This window comes from Anas platyrhynchos, chromosome 3, assembly GCF_047663525.1.
Source record: "Anas platyrhynchos isolate ZD024472 breed Pekin duck chromosome 3, IASCAAS_PekinDuck_T2T, whole genome shotgun sequence".
Classification (NCBI taxonomy): Eukaryota; Metazoa; Chordata; class Aves; order Anseriformes; family Anatidae; genus Anas; species Anas platyrhynchos.
Window position 1 is genome coordinate 62642148 of NC_092589.1, and position 11410 is coordinate 62653557.

Here is an 11410-nt window from a genome sequence, read left to right on the forward strand (position 1 = left end):
AAGCTAAATCTGACTGCTTTCAAGACTACCTGTAAAAATGTTCATGACTACATGTACCACAGCTGTAAAAATATACGAGGGAACATGAAGTTTTTCCCAGACAACGGTGGTGAGTGAACCATTCCCATTCCCTCAGGCAAAATTTGTTTGCTCCATGCCCTGCCTTTCCAGCGTTTGCTGCAGTGATGATGACCTCTTGTTTATAGCACTTCAGTAATGACCTCTCTGCTGGCTGTGCACTGGGAAGCTCAGAGGCTGTGCTGCTCTTTGTCCCTTGGCCATGGTGAGCAGGTTTGGAACTGACCAGGGCCACCAGGTCTTTCACAGCTGTCCTTCAAATTTCCTTGGGTCTCCATGCAACTGACAAGAAGTAGGTGAAATATGTTTCCTTGTTTTTAAAATATGCTCACAAATTTGGTAACAATGCATCTTGCTATATGACAGGGACTCTGAACTAAAGAAACCGTGTAGTTGGATTGCATATATAACATGAATTTTAAATATGCTTGACAGCTGAAGGTAAAGGGCCAAATAAAGTGTGATTTTTTAACTGAAAAGGAGAGTAGTTGCTCCGATATAGAGAAAATGGTATACTATAAATACCTGTATTAGAAGTAAAATCTTCATTTTAACATACTTTGGATGGTGCCCAGTTAGGAAGGTTGATGAACAGTGTAGAGGTAGATAATTAAATCTTGTTGAAGTGTCCTTTTAAAGCACTAAGATCAAAACTGTATTGTTGATTTTTTTTAAGAGATTCTCTTGAATTAAAAAGGTATCTTTTAAGTCAAAAGCAAAGAAAACCCTAAAAATGTAAATAAATGACTTCAGAAAGAAGGCTGGTATGCTGGGAGTTTGTAAGTGATAATGTTACAGTCTCAGATGGCAGCAACTGCCTTACCACCACTTCCCAGAATAAAATCATTGTGCAATTCCTCGCTTACTTGACTGGGAGAGTCCAGGACAGACAGAGCAGGGCTTGTGTTAGCTAGGACAGGCAGCAGCTTTCATCTCCCAGGCTTATTAGAATTAAACTGCTGCCATTTATTTTTATTTGAATCAAAATATTTTTATTATCATTTGATTATTATGTTCATGTCCAGATTATATTGCAGAAATCAACTTTTCTTGTGTCATAGATAGCACATAGCTACCTACATGGATCCATACTGCAGCAGTTCTTAGCTTGACAAGCATGCTTTTGGGGAGAGTGTTGCTTTGATCTTGTTCAATTTAGGACTATCTTGGACTATCATGGTCTTTTAATCCCTGAAGATACAGAACATAACAATGGAACATTTTTCATTCAACTTATACATTTTCCTTTGTATTTTAAGCCTCAGCAGATTCTATAAAGTTTGTTTTGAGTGGTGGGCAGGAGGGGTGGGGGAAACTGTTCCTATTGTCATGATAAAGATAGCAGCCCCAGCTATCATGCATTCCTACATACTGTTGATTTTACCTAGGATATGTCACAGATCCTTAAATGATGCCGATCATTATTCCCTCCTCCTACCTTCACGCCAGCTGAGGCCTCTGGTTGCTCATTGTAACAGAGGAGGCCAGTGCAGAACATGGGTCCCCCTGGAGGGACAATTCTCCCCTGACAGTATTTCATGTAAAGGAATATTTTGCACACTCATACTAACAAAGCATCTACTTTAAGCAAATATCTTTTCACACTTCCCATCTACTCTGTATGCAGAAGACTCGTGAAACATTGAATTTGAGGCATCAAGTCTGACCTAGGACAACTCAGTACGATTTCACTAACAAAGGTTTTATTAACAAGGTTTTCACTAACAAGGTTTTACTGTAGCATTGATGTGAGCCCTGAGAGACAGAAAACCCTTACTGTAAAACACAAACAGGTTTTATAACTACTCCTTGAGATTCAGAGAGTTGCTGGCAAAGTAAATTGCCTTTTGTGAGACAGTGCTCTCCTTTTCTACTTATGTCTCCCATGAGTTACATATATATCATCTTGTAAATGCTTTCAGCTTCTTCCATCCTAGTGAGCAAGGAAACATCTGGAAGCTGAATGTGGTTCTTCTACTAATTAACCACCAAACAGACTCATTGCAGGTAGTTTACAATTCCCTTATAAAATAGCACCAAAACAAAAATATTACTCTGACTTTCAATTTTATAGGTCTGGGCAAGCATGTCCTCAGCACATTGTTATTATTTAATCATGATTTAACTTCACTGTTTGCAGTTAATTTACAGAAATATAACTATTTGTCACTGGAAAAGGAAACTTTCACTCTTGAAAGGAAACCTGACTAAATCCAAGCTGCTGACTCCTTCCCCTACCCTTACTAAGGAATCAGAGAATAAAAAGTTCTTACAGCTTGACACAATGCTGTGAAGAGTATAGCTTTATGAAGGAGCAAGGATAATGTGACATCTCAAATGGCTTTCAGTTTTATTTAAGCATAGATAATCAGCCCAAGAGAACATGCATTAAAAATAAATCATCATGGCAAATAGCATTTCTAAGGGTCTCATGTTGATTTTACTGAACACTTCTGCTCTCACGTCTGGAAGAGCATGTCATGAAGTATATTTTTCTTTTTGACTGGTCATTTTAAGATTGTATGATAGGTTGTCATCGGAGAATGTCTTAAGGTATTAAAGTGGGATAGGATTTAAAAACTTGTTCATAACCTGTCCAAAACCTTGCAAGGCATTTCTGGGGAATATAACAAACTTCTATAAATATCCATGTCGTTTAGACATCATATCACAAGTTTGCTATATGCTGTGAATGCTGTAAAAGCTGCTGAAGTATTGGCCATTATTTGTAGCATCATACAACAAAACTGGGAGAAACTTCCAGATTGTTCATCTCTGGGGAGACTGTAATTGAAATACTGAACCTGGACATGTTTTTAGATTTGACATGCTGGATTCACTGCTGATATAAGGTGATAGGAATCCATTATAGAGCTATACGAGTCTACTTCATCCTTCAGCAGCAGAGAATTTGGACCTTCAAGGCTGGCAAGATAATGAAAAGCAGGTCAGAAAGTTGAGAAGGGCGCACAGGAACCAGACAACAAAGGAAATTTTTAAAGATATATGTCCAGATGAACATACCTCTAAAGGTTAACAGTTTTTAGCTAGGATGGGGAAGAAGCCTTTCTGATTATGAAAGCTGTCCAACTGATTGTTCATCTCCTATGTGAAGTCCTGAGGGTTTTATTGTCTGTGAAATGTAATCTTTCAGTTGTTTACTTTATGGAACATTCCTGTACTGGTAGGAGATAGTCTGGTAACCAGGTAAGAACCTTCCCTTGTAAGTAGAAAGACAAAATATGCCTTTTCCGAGTGCTTCTTTTTTTTTTTTTTTTTTTTCTTCTGTATGTGCATTTTTGCATGCATCATATTTATTACCAAAACTCCACTAAAGAACCTGTTTACCAAAATTAATAGTCAGAAATGTTTTTCTGCTCCCTCCCCTCACTTTAATACAGATTCATAGAGTGCCTGTCTGTATATTTGTTTTAAAAAGTGTTTGTTTCACATTGGAACAGGTTAGAAATTTTTGACATTTCAAGCTGGGAAAAACATTTTGTAATGGAAAAATATTTTTTTTAAACCATTAGTCATCCTCAAACCTAGAATGGACAGTAAAATAGATCCTCCTATACAATGTTCTCTCCAAAATGTCACTTTCATTGAGAATAGCTCTTCCAATGTATTTCATCAAAAGTAGCAGTTTTCAAATTCTGTATTAACAGGAAAAGTAAAACTTATTTGCCTTTAATCAGTACTTGCTGGACTGGGAGTTAACCTCATATATTTGGGCCTAGTTCCCATCTTTATTCCTACCATAATTTCCTTTCTCTGTTTTCCATTCCTGCATTCCTATTCTGTGTCCCTAGACAGATTTTTCCTATTCCTCTACTACCTCATCATGTGTGACACAAGAACCATCTTCTTTTTAGTACTAACATTTTTCCATTTCGTTCCACTCCTGAGAAGAAAAGCTACATACTTTACTCTGGTTGGCTATTTTGCTTGTTTAGCCCTGCTAACTACCACAACGTGGGTGCTTCTCTGCATGTGAAGCTGGGTAGCAGCAGAGGAGAAATTTTAAAGGGCTGAATCCTGGACTTGGTAACAGGTAACTGCCACATTCCCCATCTTATGCTGTGGATCTTTCCCCCCTACATGCACCTGTTCACCTTTAAGCAATGTGCGGCTGATATACCCAGGCAGGACAGAAATCGACTTGCCAAGCACACAGGGAGATGCAATGCTTGTAACACACAAGCTGTTCATGTCTCTTTTTGGTCCTATATCAGTTGTTAGTTGGTACACCACTTAGTTTGCGAAGAATGGTGGGCACTTTTCTACAAGCAGAGAGTCCTGTAACTCTTTATCCCTTTTAGATTTTTCATTAAAACAGGTACCACAGTGAAAAAAATAACTGCTTATTGAACAGCACTCTCTGCTGCCTCCTGAGAGATTTGCATGCAGCATCTGAAGCTTTTAAAGGCTGAAACAGCCAGTTCACAGGATGGGAAAAATGCCCTCTTCTGACAGGGAACTAGAAAGGATAGTGTGTAGTGGGTTTACGTGGCAAGGTTTTTGTAGCAGGGGGGCCATAGAGGTGGTTTCTGTGAGAAGAATCCAGAAGCCGCCCCATCTTAGGTAAGGGCCCCGCTGCTGGCCAGAGCCAGGCCAATAAATGATATTGTTTGCACCTTTGTGAGAGCATATTTAAGACGGGGAAAATAAACTGCTGGGGAACGGCAGCTGGGAGAGAGAGAGGAGTGAGAACCAGCCCTGCAGACCCCAAGGTCAGTGCAGCAGGAGGGCAGGAGGTGCTGCAGGCAGGCAGCAGCAGTTCCCCAGTGGCCTGTGGAGAGGGCCCTGGTGGAGCAGGCTGTCCCCCTGCAGCCCATGGGTCCCACATGGAGCAGATCTCCACGCTGCAGTCCCCCCATGGGTGGAGGAGCCTCCGGTGGAGCAGGTGGATGTGGCCTGGAGGAGGCTGTGGCCCATAGAGAGCCCATGCAGGAACAGCGGGTCTGGGGGGAGCTGCCACCCGTAGGGGACCCATGCTGGAGCAGTTTGCTCCTGGGGGATGGACCCCGTGGGATAGAGCCGTGTGGGAGCAGTGCTTGAAGAGCTGCTGCCTGTGGGCAGCCCGCGCAGGCTCAGTTCAGGAAGGACGGCATCCATGGGATGGACCCCACGGGGAACAGGGGCAGGGAGTGACCGTGAGGGAGCAGCAGAAATGAAGTGCCATAGACGGGAGCCCCCATTCTCCTGTGCTGCTTGAGGGGAGGGGGTGGAAGAGGGTGGATGGGGGAAAGCCTTTTTTTTTTTTTTTTTTCTCCTTTGTGCCTCACTTCTCTAGCTTATTAGTAGTAGGCACTATTACTGTCTCCCTACTCTTAGTCTGTTTTTCCTATCTTGAGCGATCTTCATGGCCTTATCTCAACCTTTGAGCCCTTTTCCATTGCATTTTCTCCCCCTTTCCCTCTGAGGAGGGGGAGTGAGAGAGCGGCTGCTGTGGAACTTGGCTGCCCACCCCAGTAAAACCACCACATGGTGTTAAATCGCCTTTGCAATGTTTGGCCTACACCCAGAAGGAAAATGAAATAAATGATACAAAAAATGAGCCAAAAGTGTGCACTCACACCGAAGAATTATACTGGTAAAATAAAGTTATTTTAAAAAATGTTTAAACCACCCCATAGCAAAAGCAAAAACATTACACAGGCAAAAGTCCCCATCACCAGAACAGCCCCTTTTAAACTCCTCGTTTAAACTTTTCAAGCAGAAAGCAGGCAAATAGGACTAGCTGAGAGCGTGGCACGGCCCCACACGGCAACGAAACGATCAGCACGAACGAAACACAAACGCGAAGCAGGGCTCTAACGCCAAGGCCCCGCCGCCCCGTGGCCGCCGGGCGCACAACCGCGGCCATGCCTGTGGCGTTTGTCCGCCCCGCCCGCCCCTCGGCCGGGCCCGCCCGCAGCCGCCATTTTGTGCGTCGCTGCTGCCGCCTGCTGGCGCCTTCGTCGGGTCCCAGCCCGCGGAGCTCGGGGCTGCCAGCGGCTGGTGGCGCTTGAAGGAGTGACAGGGGTTGGGGTTTAAATACAACATTTCAGTCTTTACCTAATGTGGACAATTAAAAGATTATTATTATTTTTTTAATCATTTTTATCAGCCTGTTATTTGCTCGTTTCATCTTCATCTTCGCATTAGCACACAGGGTGCTCGCTGTACATTGAGAAATACCATGTACTGTTGGGACTGCCGAAGTGGAGTGTCCCCAGGTCCAGCTGGCAGCAAGGCTGAGTGTGCATCCCCAACAGGCACACACAGAATATATATATTCAAATAGAGATGTCTGTCCCCACAAATAAGACTGACAGTCACACTCTACACAAAGGCAGACTGCACAAATGGTGCAGTCCTGTTCCCTTCTGTGTCTGTTCATGGTAAAGGTCCACTAGTGAGAAATACATACATGTGTCTAGCACAGAATGCTCCTCTAGCTGGGCTGTGACACATGGTCTGCTGGCACCTGGCACACACAAAGTCACAGAGAGCTGCCAGCTAGAGGAAGCCTGGCTACACAGAAATGCTGACTTCTTCCCCCCAGATGTCAACAGTCTGCAGGGATCTGCACAGGAGTGGTGGATGGCGAAGAAAGGAAAACAATGCATGACCCAACGATAGGTTTGACAGACATCTGCTGGCGGCAGCCTGGTGGGGAGGCTACCGGACTTGCTGGTTTGCTGAAAATATTCCAAAGTGTTCTCTAAGCCCACTTGCACTGCCTGAACACCCCTTTCCTAACAGCTTTTGTGTTGTCCAAGCCAAATATCTACAACATATTTCAAATGAGAGGGGTACTTGAGTGCTTTTCCAGGGGAATGCAGCCAGAACGTTTTGACTGTGTGAAAAACAACGTATTTTTAACTAACCTCTTACCTGGAAATGAGTGAATCATTTTTGGATGTATTTTTCCATGAAAAATGCAGCCTAAAGCAGACACTAGACATGGAAAATTTTGTCCAAGTGAAGAGTTCAGAAAAATTATACAGAACCAGGAATAGGACCTGTAAATTGGAAAAGCTGGGTAATAATAGGTGGTTTTACAATTGTCCTTCTACTGGAAAGCTAAATAATTCAAGATTTTTATATAGTGATTTTGTGATTTTTGCCTCTCTTCTAATATATCTCCTATGGAGACATACAGCAGTACCTGGAATAAATTAGATTAGTGCACCTTTACATGTCCCTTCATAATCCAACATAAAATATCACCTCTCACTATGACCTCCTTTTTCTTCAATATGTTTATCATGCAAGGGAGAGACAGCAAGATTTGTCTGAACTGTGATTATCACAGAATCACAGAATGGTTTGGGTTGGAAAGAACCTTAAAGACCATCCAGTTTCAACCCCCTGCCATGGGCAGGGACACCTCCCACCAAACCAGGTTGCTCAAAGCCCCATCCAGCCTGCCTTTGAACACCTCCAGAGGTGGGGCATCCACAGCTTCTCTGGGCAACCTGTGCCAGTGCCTCACCATCCTCTGAGTGAAGAATTTATTCATAATATCTAATTTAAATCTACCCTCTTTTATTTTAAAAGCATTACTTCTAGTTCTATCACTACACTCCCTGATAAGGAGTCCCTCCCCATCTCTTACGAGTGTTACCTAGGACTTAGAATTCAATATTTTTCACAGGTTTCTTAGATGTATCCAGACTTTACCACATGTTTACTCTTAATTCACTTTTAAGTTTTATAGTCAAGAGGTCCTCTTTCTTTTGTTTGTTTGCTTGTTTTTCTTTTAATGAGAAAGCAGGCTTTCAAATATAAATCACCTGGAAAATCACACTCGCAGCTATAGTTTTCCTTTATTTCTTTTCTGCTCTATTCTCAAGCAATTGTATCATGGAACAGAATAAACGATAACAATACACTATCAACTTTTTTTTTTTTTAAGGTAGTAGGTGATGGAAAAATTACTTGGAAAATATTGCATATTGTTTCTGTGGTAACATATCTTCCATGGAAAAGGCTCATGCTTGCTGAAATAACACCAAAGTAGTAGAAAATTAGGAATTTCGGAGGTGTGCATGGTACACCTAAATCCAGCTCCCACTGCCTGTCCCGGAGAAAGCAACCTCCCCTTCCCTGCCACCATAGGCAAGGGCAGCTGACTGACTGCCTTCATCAAACTGGAGCCTGGATCACAAAAACAAAGCCACCTTGTTATGACTCCAGAGCTGAGACAGCAGGTCTGAAGGTAAAAGGGAATATTTTACCCAGTTCTGTAAATTTATTCAGTGAATTTGGACTGGGATTTGAACTGCTTTTGAACATCTTCCTTTTCTGCTTTCAGTCCCATGCTCTGGTGGGTGGATGACTGGATACACAGGCTCTCTCACTTTCCCTTGCCTTTAGCCATGCTGCAGGCAGTCATGGAAGAAATACGAGTGGGCATCACATCAAGGGTAAAACCTAGCTCATAACATCAGAGGTATGAACACAGGAAAAAATATCTATATTCAGGGTGAAAAACAGCTTTTTTTACCCTGAATAGAGATATTGTAGCTTTGACTTCCATACAGATCCCATCTGAGAACTATTTTAAATAATTAAACTAAAAAGGCCTGATGTTACAGCTGTCCGTAGTGGAAAGACTCCATTCACCTTCCTCCCACAATGGATCTCTGCTGGTAACTAAAGTTGCCCTACCAATACCAATCAAACTAATGTGCCTCATTTAGCAGTGCTATGATATTCCCTGCTCAGAGTATTTCATAAATCATCTAGTTATATTGTTTAAGACAAAAATGGAAACCAGAAAACACATGACAGAATCGTTTGATTCAGTGACAGAAAGTTAAACATCTTCCGGTCTGGATGACAGCATGCAATCATTGTGCTCACTGTTTTGACTTTCTGACTCTCAGTATTTTCCTTTGAAAATCATCACAGAATTGTAGAATGGTTTGAGTTGGAAGGGACTTTAAGGACCATCCAGTTCCAACCTCCTGCCATGGGCAGGGACACCTCCCACCAGACCAGGTTGCCCAAAGCCCCATCCAGCCTGGCCTTGAACACTTCTGGGGATGGGGCATCCACAGCTTCTCTGGGCAGCCTGTGCCAGGGCCTCACATCCCTCTAAGTGAAGAATTTCTTCCTCAATAAGAGTCCTTCCCCAGCTTTCCTGTAGGCCCCCTATAGGCACTGGAAGGCCTCTATGAACTCTCCCTGGAGCCTTTTCTTCTCCAGACTGAACAACCCCAACTTTTTCAGCCTGTCTTCACAGGAGAGGAGTTCCAGCCTTCTGATTATCCTTGTGGCCCTTCTGTGGACTTTTTTCTAATGCTTCCATGTCCTTATGCTGGGGTCCCAAAGCTGAACACAATACTCCAGGTGGTGTCTCACAAGAGCAGAGCAGAGAGGGAGAATCTCCTCCCTCAACCTGCTGCGAACACTGTATCCGTGCCCACCACAGAATGGCTGCATGTGAGAAGCATCACTACAGCTGCAACGAGCTGCTGGGGCACTCTTTTCCCTGCTGCAGATACCCATATCTTTCTGTAATTGCAGCTTCCATGCAAGACAGGCTAGCATCTCTGAGCTGAAAACAGGACTGACAAGTGTGGCAAAAGTTACGTTCAAGGAAATTTGTTATGAACTGGACTTACGTGCTTACTAAAGATTTAAACATCGTCTTTCAGACCATATAATTCTCAGGCAATTAATCACCCTCCCTGAAGATAATTATGCTCTTTTGGCTGTAATATTTTCCCCTCTTTACACATAGATTCTTTCCTTTCTTTGGGCGGGCCAAGAAATGTCATTTTCCATTGGAACCAGTGAATTAATTAAGCTTACGTCTGTTAATTCACGCTTTCTTCAGTCAAGCTGGAAAAGGTTGTTTCCTAGGAGTTGTAGAGGCTCTCAGGGCTTGTTTTGGAGTCTTGTGTTTTTGTACCTTTTGCTTACTGACACCGCGCCTTCCTCCAGAGCTCTATGGAGGTAGTCACCCTTCAAGTCAATAACACAGTTACGCACTATGGCTAGAGTTTGTCAGGAAAAATAGCTGAGTAAGGTACCCTGGCTGCTGCTGATCAGCTGTGTTTATCTAGACTGAGTTAATAAATATGACCGAGTCAAGGTGGTGAGTCTGCTGTCTGTGGCAGCTGGCCAGGAGCTCCTGGGTAAAGAGAGCAGCTCAGTGACACAGGAAAGCAAAAAACGAATGTTTGCTGTTGGTACACAACTGCTAAAACAACTTACGCAGATCACAGTGGGCTGAACAATCAGCAAGATTGACATGATGACCTAGGAAAAGGCTGGCATGCTGGTAGAATATCTGGAAAACAGAGGGATTTTTCTTCCTGTTTTCTTCAAGCAGCAGTTTGGAAAAAAACTGCAAAAGCAGACTGATGAGGAAAATATTTTCTTTGTACAGTGGCTAGCCCGATAGAGAATTTTAATCAATATCAAATGCTCAATCTCTCCCTCTCTCTCCCTCTCTCCCTCTTCTTTGTCTATCCTTTTCTCTCTCTTCGTAACACCCACACTGTATGTTTCTCTATGCACACACAGAGGTTGTAGAGGAACCTATAATTCCATTATCTGCAGGATGCTGTTTCTGTCACCACATAGCACAATTCAGTACCAAGTGACTGGCTTGCTGTAAGGATAACAGCAGCACACACGTAGTGCTGTCTGCTAAGTCCTTAGGCTGAGAGTTTGGCTAAGAGATAGAGAAAAGAGACAACTGGCATATCTGATAAGCAGTTAGCCTGAAACATCATTGCTTCCTTGAAGTTTCTTGGACTTTTCTGATGCACCTGGATGCAGACTGAGCTAATATGTCTGTGTCTAAGCTTACCCAGACAGACCATGGTCTTCAAATTGATTTAAACCAATTTCAGATTAGTTTTAGGTACCATTTTCTCTTTGTTTATGAGTTCTTCTTTAACTCACAAGTGTTGCAGAACAGTTTATCTTAAATGTGTGAAAGTGTACATCATTAAACCCCACTGAAATTAGTGTATTGACCACATCTGTTGTGAGATACAGAAGTTTTGCAAAGAACAATTTTATTTCTTATAAACACATGAAGGATTTATAGTATTTTATTCTATTTTAATACACAAGAGTGTGTTAAAAAAAAAAAAAAAAAAAAAAGTAAATTGTGATTCTTTTCAAGGCACCAACAATTAATAACAACATCACAAACAACAATTAGAACAACAACAACATCTCAAGATTTTGACTCCCTGAATTTTTACTTGACAGTTTCAAGCAATCTTCCTATTGATTGTCCATGGAAATGAGTAACTGGTCATTTATTAACTCCGTTTCCTTGAGGGGAATTTTGGTGCCCTGGAGTTCTGACAAGCAT